General features: G+C 47.6%; 1 long non-coding RNA gene across 1 annotated transcript; it reads right to left on the reverse strand.

Annotated features, from left to right (window-relative positions):
* Positions 1–3,556: 3,556 nt before the first annotated feature.
* Positions 3,557–17,968, reverse strand: LOC148050095 (uncharacterized). The gene is made up of 3 exons (XR_015701711.1): positions 17,846–17,968; positions 12,628–12,740; positions 3,557–4,093 (listed from the first exon to the last, which is right to left on the reverse strand). It is a non-coding gene; the product is annotated as an uncharacterized LOC148050095 (long non-coding RNA).
* Between the last annotated feature and the right edge of the window lie 7,939 nt (positions 17,969–25,907).

Here is a 25,907-nt window from a genome sequence, read left to right on the forward strand (position 1 = left end):
CCCCCCCAAATTATTCCCAGACTTCTCCAGTCTGAACGTATTTATTTGCAATAATGATTGCGGCTTTATGTGAGCAGATGGGCAGTCCCTGAGAGGATGATTTGTTTCCCCTCTTTTCTTACTTCATGATGTATTTTATGATTTCAGCAGGTCAGTGGCTGCCATGTGTTTCTTTCTAATCTGCGAGCGCTTTTCGTTTGCCTCATTCTTGGCAGCCGTCGTATTTACCAAAGAGATCAGACACGGACAGATGATGGCAGAGATCCAGGCTCCTTGAGAGTTCGGCGCTTGGATGTTGGCAGCAAATAAAGATATATGGATTGCTGTTGTTGGTTCAAACTTACAGGGGCTTTTTGCCTCATTATATTTCAGTTTATATGTGCACATATATGTATATATATGTGTGTGTGTGCTCACACACATGTATTTTTAAATTCTCTTTGTAATACCCTCAACCAGATAGAATACAGATGAGCTGCTATACAAAGAACAATAGATGTCAACTAGATTACTACCCCCTCCTTTTTTTCCTTTTTTTTTCTTTTCTTTTTTTCTTTTCTTTTTTCCCCCCCTTCTTTTTTTATAGGCCTGGTTTGTTATAAATCCTCCATGCCCATTAACCTCTGAACTGCACTGATGATATCTCTTCTGAGCTAAATTGCCTATATTTCCAGACGTTTGTTTGTTCACTTAGAGGTCTGTTGGCAGCAGGAGAGGGAGAACAGCCCATTGCTGAATGGGACTCATGGATTATAAATGAAAATTCTCTCTCTCCTTGTAAGATGATGCTTTGAGACCTGTAGCAAATGGATGGCTCTAGTTTATATGCTCACAGGTGGAGGCCAACAGCAGAAAGTTAATCACACCGATACCAAAAATATCCAAGCAGCGTAGCGGGAGTACTGGATCCATCCCCATCGCTGCGTCCTACCCAGCAAAACCTCTGTGCCAATACACGAGGTCACCTGCTGTCACCACGCTCTTGCTGCGGCATTAGCGGCGAGAAGCCGAGCGAGGCCGGCACACTGCCCTGCAGAGCCCCTAGAACAGACCAAAACTGGGACACGCTCCTATCCCAGGGACACCACAGGCGGGCCCCGTGCAACCAGCAATGGGAAAACTGCAGGTCCGGTCGCTTCTCCCAGAACTTTTGCTCTCGTTATTGCCCAGGAGCGAGCAGCCTGCTCATCCCTCGGGGACGCAAACCTAGCTGCAAGGACACAGTGCGCAGCATTGCCACCCTCTGCCCCTGCCCAGGACCCCTGTGGCTGGCCACAGCCTGCTGCCAGGCTCCTCGAGCATCTCTGCTCTAGCTTTCCCTGCTGCCCACGCTTTGCGAGGTTACGTCAAACCCTCTGATCACACACAAGTCTTTTTCTACTACCAGGAGGAAGAATGCTTTGGCAGCTGCAGGGTTTGTTGGTTTGTTGTTTTTAATAAAAGAACAAAATAAAATATACAACAGGATCACAAAATTGAGAAGTAGCATTAGTTGTAATTTTGCTTTTCCTTCCCTATAGCACAGTATATCTCTGCTGAACCACAGGCTTGGTGCAAGCCACGTGCTTTGTCCTTTGGGTGGCTTTACACGGAGTTAGGCCACTGAGCTACCAAAGATAAAATCCCTGTAGCCATCAGTAGCTCCCAAACACCCTCCAACAGGACCTACCATACGGTTTCTTAGTAAACATGGCCTTAGCACTTCCAGGAGGCATTTCAGCTCATTGGAAACATGCTGAACAGCATTTCCAGTATCCTGACTTTAAAATAAAACCTTGGAAGCAGCAAGCATGCTGGCATTTCCAATACAGACCTCCTGCCTTCGTTACAGTTATATATATTTAAACTTATGGTTCCAAAATAACATTGTACTTCCATACATCATTACACCCATTTAAGCACAGCTTCCATCTGAACCTGTTCTGGAGCCAGTTCCTCAGTCTTTGCCGCTTGCCATGGGTGTGGTTCCCCAAACACTGCGGGTGGTGGGAACAGGAGCAGTTCCCCCCAATGCTCCAGCATGCTGCATCCCCCCTCCCAGCCCCCAGGCTTTGCATCGGGGACATCCTCCACCAGCCACTGGTGGCTTACGGAGACCATCCCCAGCTTTCTGCCCCTGCCTGCTGGTTCACTCTGTTCCCTGGGAACAGGTCTGAAAAAGCCTTCCAGGTGGGCTACTCATAAATAATTTGGGAACTTTGCTGCCTAGGGTTCGTGACACCCTGCTCTGACCCATATCAAGAGCTTCCCAGCTAATTTCCATGTTCCGGTTATAGTTCATAGCTCCTCTGAACCAGCCAATGGGCCAAAGCCAAGAGCTGCGATGAAGAGTGTGGGTTACACGCACCCCATAAGTGTATGTACAACTGCATACCTGCTTTTCCGTGCTGCTGCAGCAGTAGCACACGCAAATATCTTGCCAGCAAGGAACTAAACAAGCTGGGGTGGGTTTTTTGCACAGCAGAGGGTAGGAAGCCATAACAACCCATGTTTTTTCAGATCATTCATGTTTTTCCTGCTCTCTCAGTAACAACTCCTGATTTCCATGGCAACCCTCGCATGCTTCGGTATGTGGTACTTTTTGCTTATGTGGAGCACTGTTCCCACATACCAGGATGACCAAGCTCCCCAAACAGCCAACAGAAAGCTCACGACACAAACACTTCACCATCTCTGTCCTGCTGTCCTAGCCATGCATCTGCATGTTTCCCAGTGCCTGGGAGAGAACGGTATCACCAGGATATACACTACTGTCTGTTCCCCATCCAAGAGTTCATTTTAAACTTGGCTGTGGTTTCTATTTTAATCCCACACACACATTTTTGGAAACACTTACTAAACCATTAACACATTTATATGAAAGGAAAGATGGTGATTAGCATTTCCCCCCCATCATTTCTTTTTGTGTCAATTTTTTGGCTCACATGCTGCAGCAGAACGTGGTTACAGCCATGCATACAATTCCAGCGGGTGTGAGTTCCTTCGCAGCATAAACTTGATTTACCTCTGCCTCGCTTTGCTTTTCCTCCATTTCTATACACACTATTTCACCAACGCTCCTGCGCTTGCAATAAGATGAACATCACAACTTCACCTAACATGAGAACTTCATCTGGGTTTGGTGTGCTTTTTTTTTTTTTTTAACAGGCCTGTGTTAATGGTTCATTAAGACTGACAGTTGATTTACCTGGTCCAGCCCCTATGCATCTCCTTTCTACACCTATTGAGATGTTTTCATAAGTAAGAATCATTTCCAATGTAAAGAAGCAGCAATTAGTACATTTATTTATTTTACTGTAATTCACACCACAGCACTAGCAGTCTCTGATGGCCAAGGCACAGAATAAATAAACAAAGTCCACTTGAGCTGTCTTAAATTTCTCCCGTATGATGGGTCAGAGGAAAATCAAGGCTGCTGTGGGATCTCTGACCACATGAGATCATGTGTGCAAAGATGTAACCAACAGGGCTGCAAATTAGTGCAGAGAAGAGGGTTGGAGAGCGGTGCTAATGAAGTGCAGGAGCTCAGAGCTGGGGAGGAAACCCAGCCGCAGAGAGCTCCGGCAGAGCCTCCTTCCTGAGTAGAAAGTCTTTCTGACTTAATTTCCAGTTGCATTTTTTCTTCACTGCATTGAAATCTCATTTGACACTTCCTAGTGGAGGAGTTGCATTCATCGTGGAGATGGTACCCGTGACTAAGAGATCACAGGCACGGACGTGCATCAGAAGACTGCAGAGGAGGGTATGACACGAGATTCTGCCCAAAATGAGAGTACCAGTGTTTCTTTAGGTAAAGATGAGTCTGAACATATGCCAAATTCACACTGGCTTGGCCGAGAGTGCCAAATTTGTCACTTGTGAATTTAGAAGAATGAAGTTATGTAGCTTACAGGTGGGTTTGACCTTCTTTTGATTTTGTGGGCGCGTATAATTTTCCCAGTAGACGCTGGGTACTGGATTCCCAACAACAGACTTGCTTCACTTAAAGTTCCCCGAGGTCCTGCTGGACACAGGGCTGGGACAGCCTCATGCTTCTGCTTCCACAGCAAAAGTTCAGCTTTGCTTTGACTTCCCATTCTAACTCCCAGGCCAGCTAGCAGAAAGAAAGAAGCATCTAAGAAAACAGCATCTAGCCACATCTCTTGATATTAGCATTTGCATGAGATGTTGGGACACTGGTATTTAGGCTTAGCACAGGAAATAAATGCCCTGAATTGCAAACCACATCATCCACGTAAAGCACTGAGCTGGCAGAAGTATAATTGAGAGTACAGGCTGGTTTAACAGAGGTGAATTAAACCAGGTGCACCCAGCCAAATCCCATGCTCAGCCATAAGGCAGATAGCCAGATTTGAACGTGTGAAGGTGCAGGCAGTGGTCTTTCCATCTTGCATTTTCTGTTTAGTGCAGCCAGTCTGTTCAGTCACCCCCTCCTCCCCAGGCAGTGGCCTCACAGCCTCCGGACAGGGGCTCAGCTGCAAAACTGCTCTCTCTCTTCTTGCCATTGGATGCAGCTTGTTGCGGACAGACAGAGCCCCTTCAGGACAAAAGCCGCAGGTGGCCAAGAGTTTTACCTGCAGATGATTCCAGGAGAGACACACCACACTCAAATGCATCACAGATGTTCGTGCAAGGTGAAACCCTAACCCTGACATGGAGGCTCCACCAGAATAGTCCCTTACAGTCCTGAGACATCTTTTTTGCATCCAATTTTCCCCCGAACTTGATGTATATCAACAAGACAGTGCAAAGAGGTGTTTCTATATAAAGCCTACTTCCTTTGCTTTCTTCATGAAAGAATCTAATCTAATCATTGCTGAGACAGCGGAGCCATCAGTACAGAGAGCTGAGCAGTGTATCGGGGAGAGAGCGTACCACTCTCCTTACAGGGCTGCACAGGGCAGCGCAGAAAACCAATATATTGATTAAAAACTCAAGGCCTTTCCCTTGACTTACAGCAACTATAAAAATAAATAAAAGCCAACTCATTTTGTAAAAAGCAGCTCTCAACATCTCTCATTTGCTTCTGGCCCTGGAGGGCCTGGACTCCTACCTGCATGTTTTGGAAAGCTATTCCCATGCTATTACGTTGGGTACTACGTTGCTTCCCACCTTCCTTGAAGGCTGTTCCTTGACACTGGGTGAGATCTCACATATGCCAGTGATCCTCAGAGGAAGGACCATTTCAGAAGCTGAACTTCAAGCTAAGGACCACACAAGAAATGATCCACTTCAGGCTGGAGGGATTGAGAGACAGCCCAGCCAATGCGCTCTAGATCAGCTCTTTTTAGATGAGAGTCAGTAAGGCGGCCAGCAAACATTACCACAGACACGGTTGACAAAACCTTGTCATAACACATTTCTTAGACAGAAAGGAGTCACTCAAGTTTACGCTGGCATTCAGACAAAGAAATGTGGGGAGATGGGTCTGTATGGCCTCCATGCACATGTGAGGCTCCAGATCACGGGAAGAAATCTCACGAGGTGGAGAACAAAGACAGAGGTTGGACTTTGGAGATGGAAGTCCTCGGCATATTACCACCAGCTACAGGTGGTCACCACATGAGCAAGCAAAAATGTGCCTGTGAGCGGAGCGATGACAGGTCTACAGTCATGAGCAATTTTCTCTAAGATACGCTTAGGCATCTGCTCTAGATTAACATTGTTTTACTTAATATGAGCATTTTGGAGATATTTAAGCAGGTAAGTGGCTGTACCCAAGCATAAGGAAGAGACATTGGTAAGCAGACATGGGGACACTTGACAAGTTGGGTAAAGTCAGTCCCACCACCAAGATAAACACCAGAGCACATTGTGGTCTGTGTCAGGGGACATGAAGAGCAGCAATGGCTCAGATCAGCAGTACAGGATATGATTTCTGCAACAAAATGCCAAGCGGTGAGGACTTGCAGAAGTTTTGAATAACTGCTATAAAGAGAATGAAAATTGTTGGTCTGCTTCAGCTAGAAACTGTGAAACCCAGGCTTTATAGCTTGGAGGCAAGAGCCCTTTGTTTTTATGGCAGGACACCAGCGGAGATGACTTGTTCTCTATAGTTAAAAGACTTTCACCAACTCAGCCTGGTTGGGAAGGGGTCATGAGCTGGCATACTCAGCCCTTCCTTACCTCAATGTTCTGCAATATCCGAGTTTATTTTTAAAGCCCTATAAAAAAAGCCCAAAGCCTAAATTAATAACTACACCATTCAGATCCACATAATACTCAAATACAACCAATAACCATGCAGATGAATGAAGTAGACTCAGGTACGGGAGAGAACAGCTTCAAAGGCTGAGTGCTAAGATATACACAAACACCTAATAAATATGACAAAAACCCCATTAGACCAAGAAGAGCTGACCTGACCTTGAGGCCAAGGAAGCAGGAGGAAGCCACTCACGTGGCCGAGGCAAAAGGGATGTAAAAGCAGCCAAGGAGTTTCCTGAGAGCCAGCCCTGAACAACGATGGAGGCAGTCGGGGCAGGGCAGAAGCACAGCTTGTCCTCGAATACCAGAGCAGGTTTGCTCCTCTGCAAGTGCCCAGTCAGAAGCAATTACTTTTGTCAGCCAGCAGTACTCCGCGCAAGTGGATGAGACAGGTTAAGCCTAAACCTTGCCCAAGACAGAACTTCAGCCTTGTGAAACCCAACACAAGGTGATGGGTCGGAGTCCACAGAAACAGTCCCTTCAGTTTTCAGCACCAACTCACCCACAGCAGTAACACACCCTCCAAATTCCAGCTTATCCATCCAAAACATCTGACTGTCCAAGCATCTGGAGATGTCTGGTCATATTGTACACTGCTTTGCACTTAACAAGGGAGGATGACTCCAGGGACACATCTCCCACATTGGCTCTATGGCATGGAGACAGTGGACAGCACATGGGGAAGGTGGCCAGCCGCGGTGTACAATGCTCTGCTTCTCCCACCCTAAGGCCATCTGAGCGCAAGCAAGAGGTGAGGTATCACTTGTTAACAGATCACCACTGCATAGCCACGGAGACCATGCCAGGCTCTCCGACCAAACACCATGGTGTGGGTATCACCAGTTGTACCAGGTCCTGCAGCCTGTGCTATGCAGGAGCTCAGATTTTAGATTCTTAATTGCACCCTTCAAAACCCAACTCTACAAGCACATGTAGAGCCAGTAACTGCCAGCAGACAGTGAGCAACTCTTGCATAGTCCCCTACTATCAGTCTCTTCATTTCTTCAGCCTGAACCACAGAACATGGGTGGCAGTGCTAGCCTGCTCTTTTTCAGAGGCCAGAGCACAGGGACTTCATATACAGGTTCTAGTTCAGGCTTTCCTCTTATTTCTTTAAGAGACTTAATTCCTTCAGTGCTCAGGTTCCAGGATTTTAATGGCTTTAGCTCTGTTTCCCCTTTTCCTGCTCTGCATCTAATACTTCAGCCCATAAATCTCTGCAAGGACACAGCACAAAAAACAGATAAGGAAAGCTGTACAGCCGTAAAACATGCTGGAAAGAACCAACATAAAACCCACCCAATACAAGGATTATAACCAACAGAAGAAGAGGCAGAGAAAGTCAGACTAAGTGCTGCTGTCAAAGTTCAAGTAAGTCTCAGAAAAGGTGTTTTATGATAGCTTAATTAAGCTACAGTAGATCATAATCAGCAATGTATCATTCTGCTCATGGAAGAGCTTCAGAAGAGCAGATGAATACAGGACAAGCTAAATTTGGGATGTTTCTTGCAAATATGGTGCTGTACTAATGGATGACGGTTCCTCCCCTCCTCATCTCCCACATCCCTGTACACCTCCCCTCTACCAGTGGCACATATTTGGAAGGAGTCTGATGGACTGGTCTCCTTTAAGGAGGACGTAAATGCCCATCCCGTCAACCATCCTTCAGTACGGTGTGCATGAAAAAACCTCACATGGCATTGCTTTCTGCATCTGTACAATGATGGCCACAATTAACATTAATAACTATTTCACTCCATAGATTTAGTCCTTTTTCCTTTGGGTAATTATGATCTTTCTTCCTCTCCCCAACACTCATTTCAAATTCTTGTGGGTAATGTGCAGCCAGCTGATTTTACATTTGTCTCAGTTCTATTTGCTTGACACATTTCAAGCAAGCTCTGCTTAAAAACACTACAAAGCCAAAAACTCCTGCTCATTAATAACATTCACATCACCTCCTTCTTTGCTTCTTTAACATGCTGCTTTTATTTGGTCTAATTGCAACTCTCAGCATGATTAATCACAACATTTTTGCGGGGAGATGGGAAATTTGATATCCCTGTCCTCATATGGATCTGATCACATTCATGCTGAGAGTCCAGGCACACTTCCTGCAATCTTAATGTAAAAGCTTAATGTCAAATGATCCTCCTTGTCTAGTACACACTAATTACTAGTGCTGCTATATTCACCTAGGTCGCAAACATGGACTGAAAATGGAAGCTACATAATGTGGTTCTGCCCTGGGAGATAAAGCTTTCCTCTTACAGAGGTCTGTCTTCCTGTATGTAGGCTCTCCTTTTCTCAATTTCACCCCTCAACCTAGACCATTTACCAGATAAAAGGTTAGTAGGGATGTTGGAAGTTTAAAGAATTAAAATCATACCAGGGAAGACTCATAACCGAGTCTCTTTGGAGAGAGACTGGAGAAATGGTAGCAGGCACTATGGAAAGCAAACTCAGAATTAATCAGTGTTAAGTTTTTTGAATGCAAAAAGATAAGCATCACCAAAGAAGCCTCCTCAAAACCAAGTTTGAGTCTTGTAATAGTTACAGCTTTAAAAAAAATCTCATTTTGTAGTACTACTACTGAGTTCTTAAATCGGCGATCTTGGAATATCATCTTTCTCTTATAGAAGGTAGTGGCAAAGCTCACATGGATTTTAAGGAAACATGAAGAGCATCAGCGTACATTTCTGAAGCATCATCTGGAGGTCACACATTAATATTTGAAGATGACACAACCTTGCTTCCCACTGTAGTGGTAGGAGCAGCACAACTGCCGCTAGCTTCTCCAGTACAGGTTGAATCTTTCCCAGTTAAGTGATGAGGTAGTGTCTTACCCACTTTTCACCTTTCAAACCTCCCCTTCCCCAAACCAGCTGGAGAAAGGGCTTAGGTTGTGTCTCCAGGAGTGGACTTTCCTCCCCCATTTACTCCCACCGAGACAGACTGTCAGACCAGATTAAAACCACATGGACACCAACAAGCATCTCCTACTCACTGCTCTCCCAGGCTGCATATTCTCCACATCATTTGCTTTACAAAGCCCCTTAATTAAACGTTAAAGGCCCACTGATTATCACCTACTCAGAAAATACCATTTGAAATAAGGGAATTAAGTACAGGCGCCTACTCAGTACACCCAGAGTTTCATCTTTTTTGTGATGATCTCCTACAAGTGCTATTCCCTTTTTGGTGCTTCACCAGATGTTACCACTTCTACACTGAAAGGCTGAGAAAGCAAAGAGCTAAATGCAGGATTCAGCACGGTGTGTGAAGGAGGAAGGGGCCCTTTGGCAGGAGGCAGAAGATCAAACCAGGCTGGGTATCCTGTATTGCCAAGCCCACTGGTGGCTGCATGCATGGAGGCATGGCTGGTGCAGCACAGACAGGGAGCCGTGATGCCGGCCGGTGCCTCTCTCCTCACCAGGGCCTTCAGGACACCGCTGTGGCACATGAGGAGCTGCAACTTGGCATGAAATCTGCATTTGATGCTGATCCCAGCGCTGCAGAGATAGGCACCATGCAGAATCATAGAATGGTTTGGGTTGGAAGGGACCTTGAATCATAGAATGGTTTGGGTTGGAAGAGATCATCTAGTTCCAACCCCCCTGCCATGGGCAGGGACACCTTCTACTAGACCAGGCTGCTCAAAGCCCCATCCAACCTGGCCTTGAACACTTCCAGGGATGGGGCATCCACAGTCTCTCTGGGCAACCTGTTCCAGTGCCTCACCACCCTCAGAGTGAAGAATTTCTTCCTTATTTCCAGTCTAAATCTACACCCTTTCAGTTTAAACCCATTACCCCTTGTCCTGTCACTACAGGCCCTTGTAAAAAATTCCATCTCCAGCTTTCTTGTAGGCCCCCTTCAGGTACTGGAAGGCTGCTATAAGGTATCCCTGGAGTCTTCTCTTCTCCAGGCTGAACAGCCCCAACTCTCTCAGCCTGTCTTTGTAGGAGAGGTGCTCCAGCCCTCTGATCATCTTCGTGGCCCTCCTCTGGACTCGTTCCAACTGGTCCATGTCCTTCTAATGCTGGGGGCCCCAGAGCTGAACGCAGTACTCCAAGTGGGGTCTCATGAGAGTGGCAGTCCCACCTTCCCACGCAAGCATGCATGAAGCTGGCTGGCTACTGGCTGGTCACCCACTTACCATAAATCACCCCTGCTCCAGCCAGCAATAGCTGACGGGGTGATACCTGCACAACTGCACCGGCAGAAGGTGACAAGTGTGCAATAACAGGATGTGATGCTCCTAAAATCCTCCGCCTAAAATCTCTGGTTGTTTACTGAGAATTTCTCAGGCACGCACATCTGCAACTCTTTGTAGCCCTGACAACAGGCTGCACGTGAAACGGTGTCTCTGGGTTTAAGGTATTCACCCAGTGACAGGCCCCCCAAAGTATAATGGAAATACAGGCTCTGAAAAGCCCTGCAGAGCACAGGATAGCCCTGCCAAAACCAACACCTCACAATTTCTCACTTATCTCAGCTGGTCTCTGCGCCAATGCCTTTTCCAGGTGCCCAGCTCCCAAACTCCCCCCACCAATGCTTGAGCAAGATTTGACTGTAACAAGCAGCCCTGAAAAAGCATTTCTGCTCTGAAATCACATAATCTTGTTTGGGCACTTGAGTTCTTTAAGGAAAAAAGGCTTTCCGCCACCATATATTTTAAAAAAACCCACCTATGTCACCAATAATATTCTAAAATACTGTTAAATTGCATTTATACAGGTACATGGGGTCATGTTCTTGACCATTACTTAGAGAAAGGCAGAATCCATAGAAAGAACTTGTGTCACTTCTACCAAAATAAGTTCAAAATAACTACAAATAAGATAATCAACATTATCTAGCTACAAGGCATAAAAGGATTTGTAACTTCACCTCTCTAGCCAGTAATTTATTATCCGGCCATACCCTTTCTCCAGGTTCCCCATTTAGATCTGCCAGGCATAAGGGATGGCATGAGCCATGTATCTTCTGTTGATACAAGGCAATCAGGAGGCATTAATGGAAGTTTTTGTGTTCACATAGAGCAGCTGCAGGTTAGCGTCTGCACGAGCTTGTCTCAGCCACACCGTCCCTATCGCTCACTACATAAAACACGTTGGGAGGGAAGGGGGAAAATCAGCCAAGGCTGGGACTTTTTTTCCTGCTGTATGTTATGCTACGCACAGTCAGAAAAATCTATCAAAGTACACGCCTGAGCAGCCTGTTTCAGCTTTTAACATTGCTTAATATAGACTTCTAAGGAGTATCTTCAGTTCAGACACAGCTAACTTGAGAGCACAGCATGAACGTTAAACACAGACAGCTTTGAAACCCGGCGGTATGCACAGCGAAGCAGCAGAGCCCAGACCAGCGTATGTCCCCATCAAGCTGGAGAGCTCTGCCAAGCAAGTCCCTCGTCAGCCACCTCCCTCCATCCCCAAAGGGCTCCTTCCCGCAGCAAGGGGCAGGAAAACACCTGTAGGTACACAACGTGTCCTTGTTCTTGCTACACACCATACACCCCTTTTTGCTGTTTTTTTCCCCTCTAATCACTCAGCCAAGCGCATACTTAGGCGAGTTGTGTCCGGAAAGGAGCACAGAGGCAGCAAGCAGGAGGTACAGCCATTATAGCATGCACACTGATGGCAAATTCAGTAACGGGTGAAGGCACCAGATGTGCACTGCATGCTGCTCTTCATACAACTGAAATACATCCTCCTAAAGAGACACCAGAAGCCATCCTTCCACGGATAAACACTAGGGCCAGAGTAGATACAGATTCCTGAGAGGATATCCTCATGGATGACAGCATAGACCATACACCGAATTTAGCCTTCTTTCCTTCAGCTCAGCATAAAAAGAACCCAAAACACAACACCCCACACATCCTTCCTCCCCACCAGCATCCAGCCCACGGGGCTTCTGGCAGATTTCAGATGAAAAAGCACATGAGCAGCATCTGTGTTTCTCACCAACAGAGCTGTGTGCCTGGTCCAGGCTGACACTGGCACTGGACGTGGCCACCTGTGAGCAGAAAGGATGCCAAGCAAGGGGGAAACTGCGAAGGGAGCAGAGTACACTTGACCCCCTTGGCACAATCTGGGTGGAAACGGGCTGTTATCATCTGTCCCGGCACACTGCAAGGATTCTCAGGGTTTTATGAAATACAGTAACACAGGTTGTGTTGGTTACAAGTAGAAAGATGAGAAGAAACTCCCAACATAAAAGGGATGCTCAAACCAAACCTTTCTGATTTTCCTGCACAGATCAGAACCTTACCGAGCAGCAAAAAAACAGGCAGTTTACACCCGTTTGGCCCAGCATTTTAGTTGGAGCCCCACAGGAGCTGTGTTGTTTGCTCCATCCTGGCACGCGTTCAGACCATCCATTCACCACCCGCGCTGCCCGGCCGTGACTCACCTCCCCGATCTTCTCCTCCTGGTGAGTTCAAAGGAAGTTATATCTTCTCCGGCAATTAGCACATCAAGCAGTCATTTCTGTCCAGGCTTCTACTGTCATCAGTAGCCCATTTCCTAAAAAACGAGAAAGAAGAAAAAAAAGAAAAAACATCAGCAAACTATGATCTGGTTGTTCTCCGTTCTCCTTAAAATATTAACTAGACATTGACATACTGTGGTACTTGCTGCATGAAACCTGCTGCGATTGGGGATAACCGGGACATTACAAAGGGCTATGAATCAACTCAACTGCAGAGGCTTCAAGACTTTTTGCTACGCAAAAGTGAAATATGCTCCCTTACCACCAAGTGACCACTTCAGTATTTTTTCCAGTTATCTCCAGAACATTTATTAGATTAGGAGGTTTTATTTATGGACTCTGAAACTTTTCTGTTTCCCAACGATGAATGTATTATCTATTTAATGTTCCTTTTGTTCTTCTGGACATTTACATTTATTTATTTTGATTCATTGCTGCACAGGTACCCGGCTCCAAGTACCTACAGTTTTAAATACACTCACAACACACACATCTTAGGCATTTAGAATAGCTTTCCTCTAACAGCCTCCCTAGAGCCAGAATATCTCCTTTCCCAGGTGAAACCCAAGCATCCTAGGATCAAAACTGCTTACACATGACAGCTAACACTAAACTTTCAAAAGCACTCATGCAACCCCATGCAAGCACGCTTCGTAGTTCGGTGCATTTATGGGAAAGTCAGAACTTGTTACAACTGATTTATTTAATATAAGGCTTCATAGATGAGGCTTGTTTCTCCAGTGCCTTACGCTAGGATGTCATTTACGCCCCAAATAAGCCCAGCCCATTCAAAGCTGGCCTTGCTATTAGAGAAATTTCACCTGCTCGTCTGCCTCTGCCCATTGCCAAGGTTAAAATGTTGCCCATGTACCTCCAAGTGATTTGAATTTAGGACCGAAAGCAGAAAATTTTTTCCTATACCCAACCCCTCAAATTTGCATGCAAGTTTTAGATTAAATGATCTGTTTAACACTGATGCAAACCAAAACCCAAGCTGCAGGCTAGGGATCTGAACCATACCACAGGACCAGGGCCTGAGCAAACAGAGAGCCCGCTGTGCTTCTGCCAGAAACAAAATGAGCATGGAGCAAATTTCCAATGGAAACCAGGCACGAAGAGTTCTCCACCCCAAAATACTGGATTTCAGCTTTTGCTGGACTCGGATGAATGCATAATGTAACTCTGAGCATCAGTCACCAATCCTATAGCGCTCGATAGCAGCTTTTCTTTCCACAGGCGTGATGGGTGAACGTGCACCCATGTCTTATGTTCAGATTTTCTTAGGTGCTACACCTCTTGTAATGTATATTTGAAATTTTATGGATATTTTTAAAGGCTCTATTAGAAAAAAATCCGGAACCAAATAATGCACAAATAAAGGCAACAGATATAACATGGGATTTGCAGGTTTTGGTGGAATTTGGCTGTCAACTCTGGGGACCCTTGAAATCAAAGTTGTTTTAGTTGATTAATGCAACCAACGGATTTGGAGCAGCCCTGTAAAACAGTTGGAAACTCAATATATCAGGCTGGTTTTGAGGGTTTTTTCGCCAGCGTGACTACCTGTGGTTCAACAGATGGCCATTTGAAAAAACAAGCAGGAAAAGGGAGACACAAGAAGAGCATTTCCCCCTTCCCCCAGACCCCAACAGCAGGGGAAAGACAACACAAGGACAAGGATTTCCAGGAAACTGGGATGTGCTGGAGGCTGCTGGTCACCACCCACATGTGGGAAGGGCATCTCGGGAAGACACCGGGGTGGGGGAGGGCTCCCCACAGGGTGAGCCAGGAGAGGGGCACACCGGGAAAGCACACCTAGGGATGGCAACAGGAGCCAAGGCTGCAACAGCAGCCTCTGCCTTACACTAACAGCTCGAAGCCGTGTTATCTACCAAGAATGCCACCTGCAAAACTGCTAATAAAGAAAGTCAGGCTATTCCCCAGTGGAGGAATTAGAGCTAATCACTGAAAGGATGCCTTCCCAGCCCATTTCAGATTGTGAGCACAGGCAGAAGCTGCTCACTGGAAGCTTTAAGTTTACCACCATGTTGGTCTCTGAACAGAAACTGCAGTTACTCTAATATCTGCGTTAATGACACCGAGCATCACCCGGCTGCACGAGGAGCTGCCGCTCTGACATCAGCCGGCGATGCCAGCGGGATTGCAGTGGCAAGGAACTAACCACGAGCAATCAGGACACTAAAGGAGCAGAGTATCACAGCAGAGTCACATTAAACCTTAACACTTTGTAGCCATCATCCCGCTTCACAGACAAAACATATCTCCTGCTTTTCAGGTTTTCTGTAAGAGCTCTTCCTATCTCCGCCAGCACACCGGGCACACAGCAGGGCATCTGCTATAAACAAAATCATCCTTAGCTGTGATGATACCAGCTCTGCCTTTGTTGACTCCAAATTCTGCTTTTGAAGCCAGCAAGGAAAGAAAACATGAAGATACAATCCTGGCTGCTACTCTACAACCGTCCTTTTTTCCCCGGCTTATCTCATTTTGCATATGTAAAGAACTACAGGCAAAACATCTCTGAAAGCAAACACACACAAGAACACACTGTATCCCCTCAAAATCAGTGGCCAGCACAGGCAGTTTTCGTTCAGTAAGCAGCAAGCTTTTAATCTGTGCAAAACCTAAAGCAGGGGGTCTGGGGACCACTTCTAGCACTAAGGATCAGGAGGATCTGCTGAGAAGCTTTAGCTCTGCCACAATCAGTGATGGCTTTGGGATGCATGCACAGCCCAAGTCCAGTCTGGGAAAGCACTGCTGGTCCTTAAGCATCTTCTGAGCAGGAACCTCACCACCATCTTTCTGACAAAACCACAGAACTGGCATATAATCCTTCACTTGGAAAAGAAGGAAAAAAAAAAATCCCCCAATGCAAACACAAAGGATCTGCTTTTGAACCTATTTAAAAGAGAAGTTGCTTTTACAACATAAATAACATGCCTTTAGACGGAGAGCTGTGTATGGAAGGATGGGACTGAGGTTGTCGGAGATGCAGGTGGTGAAGGAGAGTGCCTGGAAATGAGCTGTTCTCCATGTTCAATGTTTCTCCAATCATTTTCATATTAGCATATCTCTAAGTGCATATAATTTTCACATCAAAGAGTAATTTTTTAGGTATTAAAAAAAAAAACAACAAAAAAGAACCAACAAAAAAACCCCTAGGACTGAAGTAGAGAATAATTTCTTTGCGGAAGTCTTTCAAGCAGCTCCTCTCTATGGCATGACAGAAAAATTACAGAGGAGACAAGTGTTTAGAAAACTCTTCCCTAGAATTCAGATGATTCTTCAAGCATAGGGTAAAAAAAGGTTCAGCCAAACTGGAACAGAAAATGTAAAGAAAGCCCTGCCCTGGGAGTACCAACCTCCGGGCATCTTAACTCAGGAGCAACCTGCATCCTCTGCCCCTTGCTTAGGGCCTGAAGTAATCAGCATTTAGGAGCTTGTGGTGGGGAGGGAAAACTGGAGATGAGGCTGAGCCCTTCTTGTCTCCCACCAGTCCCTCCCAGCTGGGGTGATCCCCGTGCAACAGCCGGGAGCACCTCTCACCCTTTCCCTCTACACCGCTCATCCTCTGCTCTGCTTTCTACAAAGCCCTTTTACTGCTCTGGGTCTGGACAAGAGCAGCATGGACAAGTGCCAGGCATTTTTCTCCAGCCCTAACTGGGTCCTTGCAGGGGCCTGTTTGCTCCCCACCCTGCCTCTAGAAGCAGCTCATGAGGCTGGTCTTCGGTGCTCCGTTCCAGCAATCTCAGGAACTGGGCTCGGGCAGGAGCTCTCCTTTAATGAGATTTTATTAAAAGACTCTGTTACAAATAGCCACTTAAGCAAGTGAACCTTTGGAGCCTTTAGTCCATGATGTCAGTACTGTGGCTGGATGTTTCCCGGGAGTATTAAACCTGAGGCTAATATAGGTCTGTTCTATATGACAGCTATAAAACTGCTTAAGCATACCAGGCAGGAGGCCAGCAGGGCTTTTTGTTGCCTATCAGGGCTTGGCTAAAGGTCTCCTGCAACAAGGCAGAAGGAAGCAGGGCACTAGGCAGGGATTCAGCTCTCCCTCACCTCCCTCGCAAGGCTGGTAAATCCCCCGAGGCTGGAAAAATCTCCATAGCAAAGCCTTTGCATCCGTACCCATGTCTCCTCTGCTTGGTGAAATTATCCATCTCTGTGCCCAGCATGTGGCACCAGCCACATCCAGCTGGAACAAGGAGGCCCCCAAAGCAGCGCTGCATCACCACCCACAAATTATATGCCACGCCACCTCTCCCTCCGCATCCTGACTTGCGGCTGTGGTCAATACTATAGGAATACCCAACATTTATCCTAAGTTGAGTGGGTTTATTGACACATCCAGTAGCACCATTTACACAAGCCTGGCTTTTAGGTCTGCCCTCCCCTGCTCTCGGGGAGCAGGTCTGCCTCCCTGCCCTCTCTGCACACGCTTCCCCAGGGCTACACGTGTCCACCGGCAGCTGCCTGCCCGCAGCAAACCCGCTTGTTTGCAAATCACGCCCAAGATACACGAGGAATGCAAACCATGTTTGCCAATGGTAACTGATATTAAAACTAACAGTAAAACTGGTTCGACCCACCTGTCAGCTGGGGAATGATATGCAGAGAGCATAATAATACACATTAATCACGTTATAATCTGCAGCTTTCCACCAATAGGTGGCACCAGCAATTTTTGGATATGGTACAACATGGTACTTCTGTTCCCTTGCCACAAGGCATCGAGCCCATCAGCATTGCACAGAAGATGGATGGACCATTTATTGCAATAGCAGGATCCAGCCCCTCTCTTTTTTGTTTGAGTTAGGGAAAGGTTAAAACTTCTGCAAGCCAATTTTTCCTTCTGCAGGCAAACTTATTTTCAGGAATAAATCTAACTTGAGTGAGTCTTTCAGGGAACATGAGTCTGGAAGCCAGATGCAAATAGATCAGAAAAAAAATGTTTAAAATGGAAGCACAGACTGAGCCTCCATAGAAGGCAAATAGCAAGTGTACAATTCAACACAGCAAAAGCCAAAGCTTCTTGTAACCAAGTCTGGCCACTCATGTGAAAACATTGAAGTTACAGTCTGACACAGTTCAAATAAATGTGGTATAAATACGTTACCTTGACTAGAGCGTCCTACAGAAGAAAACCTCAAACCGCACACGTGCCGAGACACACACGCTCAATCCACACACCCACAATAAAGGAGAAGTGACCCCAGCCAGGTCAAACCGAGCCCGTGGCCAGCACAGCTCTGCAGGGAAAACCCTCCAGAGCCAAGGCAAGGCTGGAAACAGCCTGACAAGCAAACTCCCATCAGCTGTCCCACACCCACTACAGGTGCACGGCATCTAACAGCTTCAGCTTACAACTCCATGCAGCTGAATTCAGCCTGTATAAATTATTAAAGAGTCTGCAGAACATTACACAGTTCATGTAGTTAATGATTATAGTTCAGCGTCTAGGTCAGATATAATTAGATGTTACATTAAAATAGCTTCACAGAGCCATTTATTCTGATTTAATTACTTAAAATGATAGTATAATGAGCAGTGCTTTCAAAGAAAAAAGAAATCTTTTAATGAGCTCATTTTAAGTTAATATAAGGCAAATTAATCATTTAACAAAATGCAGCAAAAAGACAAGTTCATATTTTAAAATATGTTGTGCCTATGTCAAGGAGGTTAGTTTATTGCCATGCTGGGAGCGATACACAAACGGGTGGCTCTTGAAACAACACCACATCCCAAATACTGTACATCTGGAACATCTTTAAACCATGTTTTCTTCCTTCCCCGCATATACCTGCTATGCCAAAGCTCTTTGAAATACAACCTGAGCAGCAGATTTATGACCATCAAACTGCATCTTTATTCCAATGTGAAACAGAGCAATAGCCATGCAAAGCAGTTACTCAGAGTAGGTGAGCTTGTGATGAAGGGTTAATTGTGGGTTGGTTCATTAATCATTCATTTGCTGGCTCGGAAAATTAGCTTTCACTTGTTTGTTTGCTCAAGAAGTGATAAGCCCGTTCCCTCGCTAGCTCATCTATTTTCTTCCCTTTGCATTGTTTTAGAGATTTTAATCCTTTCCAATTTTTGTAATCAGTCATTTTGGTCTTTTAGCAGGAGCATTTCCAAGCAAGCAGCAATTATTGGAGTGAAAGCAGGCAACTCTCTGCAGGGAAGGCAGGAGGCTCTGGTTCATAACCCTGCCAGAAACCACGTCCTTCCTCTCGTGGCCCTGCACAGCAGCTTACGCATCATCCGAGCAGAGGTGTCCTCCTCTTCAGAGCCAGAGCCACCCCCTTTATACTGCAAACAGGACTCCCTGCACTTGCACAGGCATTGGAATAAACATCTATATCAGATTAAAAAGCAAATCAAGACATACTGGGTGGTTTGCAGGTCATCTACCAGACACCACCACTCACCCTCTTCTACCCTCACCTGAAACCACAGCCTCACTAAGCTGGAAATGAAAAGCCTAGAGATATTTGTGGAGGAGACAAAGGGGGTCCTGCTCCCAACCCTGATTTTTTTTTTCTCTGCATAAAGGATAAAACAGCAACAACACAAACCTTTCTCAATAAAATGTTTGCAAACATTTCCATAGCATTGCCTGCAAAATGCATGGTCTTCCAGCTCAGGCATCACTTGGATACCTTGGTGAGGGAGTAGAGGCTGACTGTCAAGCAGAAACTGCACTACTCCCACTAGGAACATAAATAATTTGGGGCTACACACTTCTTTCTTAACGTATCGTCTCTGTTCCCAATTAGGTAAAGCCAATGGCTTTCAGCTGCTGCGCTTCCTCAGCAGCAGATACAGGAGCAGGAGTTTGGTGCTATGACAACACTGTGGGTGCCATCCATCTCACAGGTGGTACAGGCAGCCTTCGGGTGCACCCACCCGTGACCTTCCCATCCCCTCCCTCCCAATTACTGGGGCTTAGGTAGACCGGGACTGGGATATCGCTCTCCCTTGGGTTTTTTTTCTTTTTTTTTTTTCTTTTTTTTTTCACAGCCCTACCCACCGAGCTTTACAAAAGCAAAGCCACGCTGGCCATTTGCCCACATATGTTCAGCGGCAGTGGACTGCAGCAGGGTGTGTGCAGCTGAAAGCGGCCTCAAACACCACTCGCTGACGCTTCCCCTTTTCTCATCCGAAACCTGGATTTCAAAGAAAAACGCAACATCTCTGAGCCGCAAGGCCCCAGCGCAAGGCTCGTGTCACGCAGTCATTAATAAGGCTTTCCAGACAAATCTGACTCGAGAGATAATAGACTTGAACAATTAGAAAAAAAAAACATTTTCTGCGATGGAATATTTTTCTTGTCCTATTTGCTGTAATTATTTTCTAAATGTAGATCATTTTATACGATGCAGGCAGCAGTGTTCCACAGCTAATCAGGCCATATGTTTTCACATTTTGAAAAGAAAACTAATTAAAAAGAAATGAAAAACGGAAAAGAAAAAAAAAAAAGAAGGTTTGTAAGGAGGACTGGTAGGTTTGGGTCGGAGAGGAGCGGTGAAGGAATCCTTCAGGAATGTATACATTCGCTCTGCACGGCTCTGCGTTTTGTTTTCAGAATTGTTTCTGGCAGAAACCTAAAGAAAAATATGAACCAGATGTACAAGGAAATAGTTTCTTCATCAGAAGGAGAAGAATAGCTCTCTGTCTGCCAAGAGATTTTTAGCCTTTACGTTTTACCAAGGTGATGTTAAAAATACCCTTCAATGGTGGCTTCTCCTCCAGCGGCGCTGGGGGCAGCCCAGCCACAGGGAGAGCATCTCTGGGTGTGGGGATGCCCAAGGAGAGTGATTGCTCATGGGGGAGATCTGCGACACCCGGGTGCCTTCAGGTCTGGAGCGAGCGATGGCAGGCCCCTGCCATGCCAGTGCAGCCCATCTGCCAGCAGAGTCCCTGCGGTCCTGGCACTGCCGAGCCTGCGCTGCCAGGCGGGCAGCCAGGGCGCCGGGCAGGGTACCTGGGAGGCAGCTGCAGTGGTTGCGTTAGGGTTTTTCCAACCACTCCCAATGATTTAATGTGCCAGGGGCTCAGTCCTGATCCATGGCCTCACAGCGCTGGATGCTGCACAGAGCCCAGCTTTCCTGAAGGGTTTAGGGACGGACTTGCCAGGGAGACCCTGCGGGTCTGATGGGCAGAGGGACCCCCAGCCCAGTGCTGCCCGTGTGCTGCCGCCATGGGTCTGTTGGGGAGAGGGCAGGCAGCTTGGCAGGGGACTACGGCAACCTCTCCCGTGCCTAGGGCAGCCGGGAGGGAAGCAGGGAAAGGCAGGTTGGAAAGTGTCATCCGAGAGCAGCCCTTGGCAAAAGGGAGGTGGGAAGAGCCCAGGAGCACCCTGTCCACTCCTCTGCAGGAGGGATGGGTGTTTAACTGATTTCTCATTCATTGCCCCCTCTCTTTCATTTGCCTCATGAAGCAAATCCCCTCCAACAAGAGGACACTGCTCATTTCTCCTCTGCTCCTGGGCTGCCGGCGCTGCCCGTGCTGGCATCAGGCAGCACCCCCAGCCCTGGCATAGCCCTGCAGGGTGCATCACCCCACACTGCTGGGGCTCCCCGTGCCCACCTCCCCGGGCATCAGCACCATGCGGGGTGGGAACATGAACAGCATCTCTGCTGACAGAGATCTTCCCCTAGCTATGCTGGAAAACATGGGAAAGGTCCCAGAAACGGGTCAGTGGCTTCATCACAGCATCTTAATGGAGGAGTGAGAAGGGGAGGAACTGGAGACCAAGTGGTGGGGAGAAGAAATAAAACCAATTTCCTCTGCTCCAAAATACTGACTTCTGATGAAACTAGCCACAAGCAAGAGGGCAGGTATTTCAGTGCTGAAGTGCCTCCATGCCTCATCCCAGGGCTGTTGCCGTGCCCGAAGCCCTGCTCCCCTGCCAGGCTGGGTGCTCTGTGTCCCTGGGGCACTGCAGGGTCCTGCTGGGAGAAAGGGGCCACCGCACCGGGTGGCCTGCCTGTGGACACCCCGCGGTCCCGCGCTGTCACCCGCGGGTGCCGCAGGGGCACAGCTGCCTCCCCACCCCAGCAGGGCTCCCGCGGGCGTCCCCAGCGCCTCCGGCAAGGTTGGCAGCTTGGGAGGGGAGTTGAAGTGGAAGTTAATTAGGATGGGAATAGAACAAGAGAGAGTGACCAGGGAACTTTAATCTCATTAAATACACCTCGAGGCTTAAATAGCCCTACCTGCTTATTAGTAATATTGCCAAGAGGAGTCTCTTTCTCGCCCTTAATTTGCTCCAGCCTCCCTGCACCAGGAATGGGCTTCACGGGGGGCTTTGTCCCTGCTTCGGGCAGGTCAGAAACCTCTCTGATCCCTCCTACGGGCTGGATTTGAAAGGGAAAAAAAATGTCATGAGCACTGATGACATTTTTATCTATTGAAACCAGCTTATTTTGGGGGGACCACATCAGCTCCAATGAACAGGTTTTCTGATGAGGATCTCCAGCGGCAGCAGCAGGCAGTGGATCTTCCGCAGGCATTTGTTGTTCGGAGTGGATGAATTTCTGTCTCGCAACAGTTTTTAATCAAAGAAAAAGTTTCCCAAGGTTTCATAATTAAAGGTAAGGAAACCCAAGGCCTCACTACAGTAGTATTACAGGATCTTTGTTTTCTGGCCAGCTCTACTTAAAAACAAACAAATGCTGCAAGATCTGAAGTTGGCTCAGCAAATTGGCTTAGCCCTCGTAAGTCGAGGCACTGGCTAATACAAAAAGCAAGAAGGTCAGTTTTCTGCACTGAACAAAGACAGTTTCATCTGTTTGAAAGCCAGCAACATCAGCTTCCCAGGTCTACCACAACTCCCCATAAATTTAAAAAGCTCAATTGTATTTCACAAAGCATCCAAAGCAGCCGAGATTTCACATGGGACACCCAGAAGAGAAGTTTAACAGTGCATGTTTCATGGTGATTGGCAAATTATCAGGTCATTGCTCCAACTTCCACAAACATCATCAGCCAACAGCAATAAAAATACAGGTTTTGGTCTCAGGAGCCTTCAAACTATTTTCCAGAGTTCGACTTCATGACAAGATGCTCACTACGACACTACAGAAGCACTGAGCTGCTTAATTAGAATAACACAGATGCAGTTTAGTTTTTAAGTCAATCAGAACAATAAATATAAAACCACCAGATTTTTGCAAGAATTACTCAAACTTGTTGCTTCCTTCTTGTTTTAAATGCAATTTTTCTATTTTGTCAGTTAGTAACACTGAAGTAACCCATTTCTTCTTAGGCAGAGTGGCATCAGTGTAGATGGCCACTCTTCAACTTACCAGGGATTTGTCTCATTCAAGAGTCTCAGCACTAGGAAAAAACTTCAGCATACACATCTCTTTCAGCTCCCCCATCTGATAGGGGAGCCAGCATACGTACAGGGTGGATATCTCCAACCTCAACATTTCCCTGACAACGATATCAAGAAAAAAACTCCAGGGGTTTTGTTAATAGAGGGGAACTTCAAACATCCTTTATTCCTAATTTAAGCAGGCTGTAATCCTATAGGGTTGATTTTTTCCCTCACTGGTGAGAACAGATACCAGTGAGTTGTTTCCTGAAACACTCACAACTGCTACTGATGTTTTTTTTTTTTTTTCCTTGCTTGAAAAACTTCAAGTTCCTCAGAATAATCAGGCGCTCCCACTCATTTCTCCCCCAGCTTTGGGGAGGCTGCTGCCTGCGATGGAGGCGATGGGGCACAAGCCTGCCCCATGCCCCCCTGGTCCTGGGGGTGCTGGGGCTCACCCTGCCCTGCCCATCTGCACCCCCCTCGCCAGCGACAGGCGGTGTTTGCCCCAAAAGGTACAGCTCGGTGCAGCCCATCTGCTAGAGGAGCCTTCAGATGCAGACCATCCTCCCGGCCTTAACCAGGGCTCTGCCCTGCCTGCTCCTGCCCTGCTGCCCGCACTGCCTTGCTCTCCTGGGGCCGAACGGCACCGCCAAGGGGATAACGGGTTGCGATTAGGCACTGCAATTCCCTGCTTTTGTGGGCTGGCAGAAAATTACCGCTCAGCCGGAGAGGAAAATAACATCTTATTTACTGTCTCTCCTGGGACTTGTCTGAGGTCTGAGCAAGTGCTGGCTCACAGGCTGCGGAGAGGTGCTGAAATGCAAAACCCAGCCACAAGCATCATCACGCAATTCTCACCTCGGCTTTGCCAGAGCCCGGCAGTGGCATCTGTACTAGCACAAGTCCCCACACCAGCACCAGCATCAGCCGACCCTCCTGGCTATCCCCAAGGGCAGGCTGGCAGAGGATGGGGACAGTCACTGCAGGCAGACGAAGGCAGTTTGCTGCGAGCAGCGGGTGACTATCTCTCCGCAGGCAGCAGGCGTGGGTCTGGCTTAGCAAACGCACTTGGGGAGTTGGGGTGTGCTGGCTGGGGGCGAGGGGGGCAGGCGAGGCGGCTCCGCATGCTTCTGCCCCATGGCGCTGCCGAGAGAGCCAGGAGTTTTAAAAAAGGACCCTGCCTCCCCATTTCACTTTCCTGCTGGAAACATCTGGTCTGCTTGGCACCTATGCTGCAGCAAATATAGCAGAGCATCTTGCTCACGGGCACAGTGCCACCGTGACAGATGGGTACGAGCACAGGCAGCCAAGAGACCTTGTATCAGCATCAAGTGTGTTTGCTAAGGGCAGGATTCGCAGCCAGAAATGTCAAAATGGCTGAGTTTCTGTGCCTATAGATACCAGGGAGGCAAGACTGTGCTGAACCAGCTCTGGGCAGGATTAACTTTGAAATGGGGCTAAAAAAGCTAATTTCTGCAGCTATGGAGCATAAGTTTCTGGTTGCGTGGAGCTGGATTAGCTTCTGGCTCGAGGATGTTCCTGCTGCCTTGTCCTGCTTCTAGGCAAGAGAGCCCACAGATCATCCTGGAACTGGTGGGACACCAGCAAGGCGAGAAACCCATAATCCCGCAGCTGGGAGGGACACGGAAAACACATTTATCTTTGCAAAATGGGTTAAGAGACCTGCTCTCACTTAACCTCAGGTCAGCTCAACAGGCACGGGGAGGTGCCAGCACATTTCTGCTGCGCACACCCTGGCAGCCCCAGGCAGAGCTACGCCTGTCTTCAGCGGGACGACCGCTGCCTTCATTTTCCATCAGGGAGAGGGCAAAGGACTAATTACACTAATTAGCGTTGCCCTCATTTTGCAGTGGTTTCAGCAGCTAGGCAGAACGCTGAGCCTCATGGTGGGCTGGGAAGCGAGGAGGGAGCAGGGAGGAGCAGATGTGCGGCAGGAGAGGTGTGGGATGGGCTCCCCAGCCCTGCCCGCGGGTCACCCCCGGTGGCACGCATCCTTGGGGCAGCCACTGGGACCCGACCACTGCAGCGCCAGTGACAGAAGCGACGGGCACGCAGCCAAGCATCCTCCGTCCCCGCAGCCGCTGTCGCCTGGGGGCTCCCCCTGTGCCACAGGGGCTCAGCCAGGGGCACCCCGCCAGCCTCCGTGACCCAGCCTCCGTCGGTGTTAGGCAAGAGAACGGAGCAGCGCAGGAGCGAAGAAAGAGCGAGCTGCCCGTGCCACGCACCCCGCTGCGCACAGCCTGCCCTCCGCCACCCGGCTCCTTGTCTCTGCCGGCTGTAATGAGCCCTCTCTGACAAGTGATTGACTCGGCCATTATATTCCTGGGTGATCAGAGAAACAAACACACTCCATATAAAAATCTCGGCTTTCTAATCCTGAAGGCGCTTCCTGTGGGAAAACTTGGCCGGTTGCTCGGAGCAGGAGGGAGCGGCGTGGGACAAGCTATTCAGAGAGGGTGGGGAGAAATTAGGAGCAGGGCAGCAATGTTTTTTCTTCCTGCATTGTTATAGCCTGCCTTGCTCTTTCTTCAGCTGGTACTTTAAGAAAAAAGTAACACAACACGCACCCTGAGTGGGAAAGGAAGGAGAGTTGGCAGGAACCAGCACGTCTGCACTTGTTTTAAATTTTTATATTTATTAAAATACTCTGGAAATCTCTTGCATTCCAGCAGACTTTGGAACAGCACTGAAATAAGTTACATACTGGGAAACACTCGATTTCCAACAGCTCCGGACAAACACATCTCCTGAAGGGACCAACAAGGATGGGCACAGGAGTAAGTTAGTGCTTAACCCCATCTGTGAAATGTCCATATTGTCCAGTCTGATCCCTTCT

Source organism: Nipponia nippon, unplaced genomic scaffold, assembly GCF_047370975.1.
Source record: "Nipponia nippon isolate SJK-2023a ecotype South Korea unplaced genomic scaffold, ASM4737097v1 scaffold_9, whole genome shotgun sequence".
NCBI classification, from domain to species: domain Eukaryota; kingdom Metazoa; phylum Chordata; class Aves; order Pelecaniformes; family Threskiornithidae; genus Nipponia; species Nipponia nippon.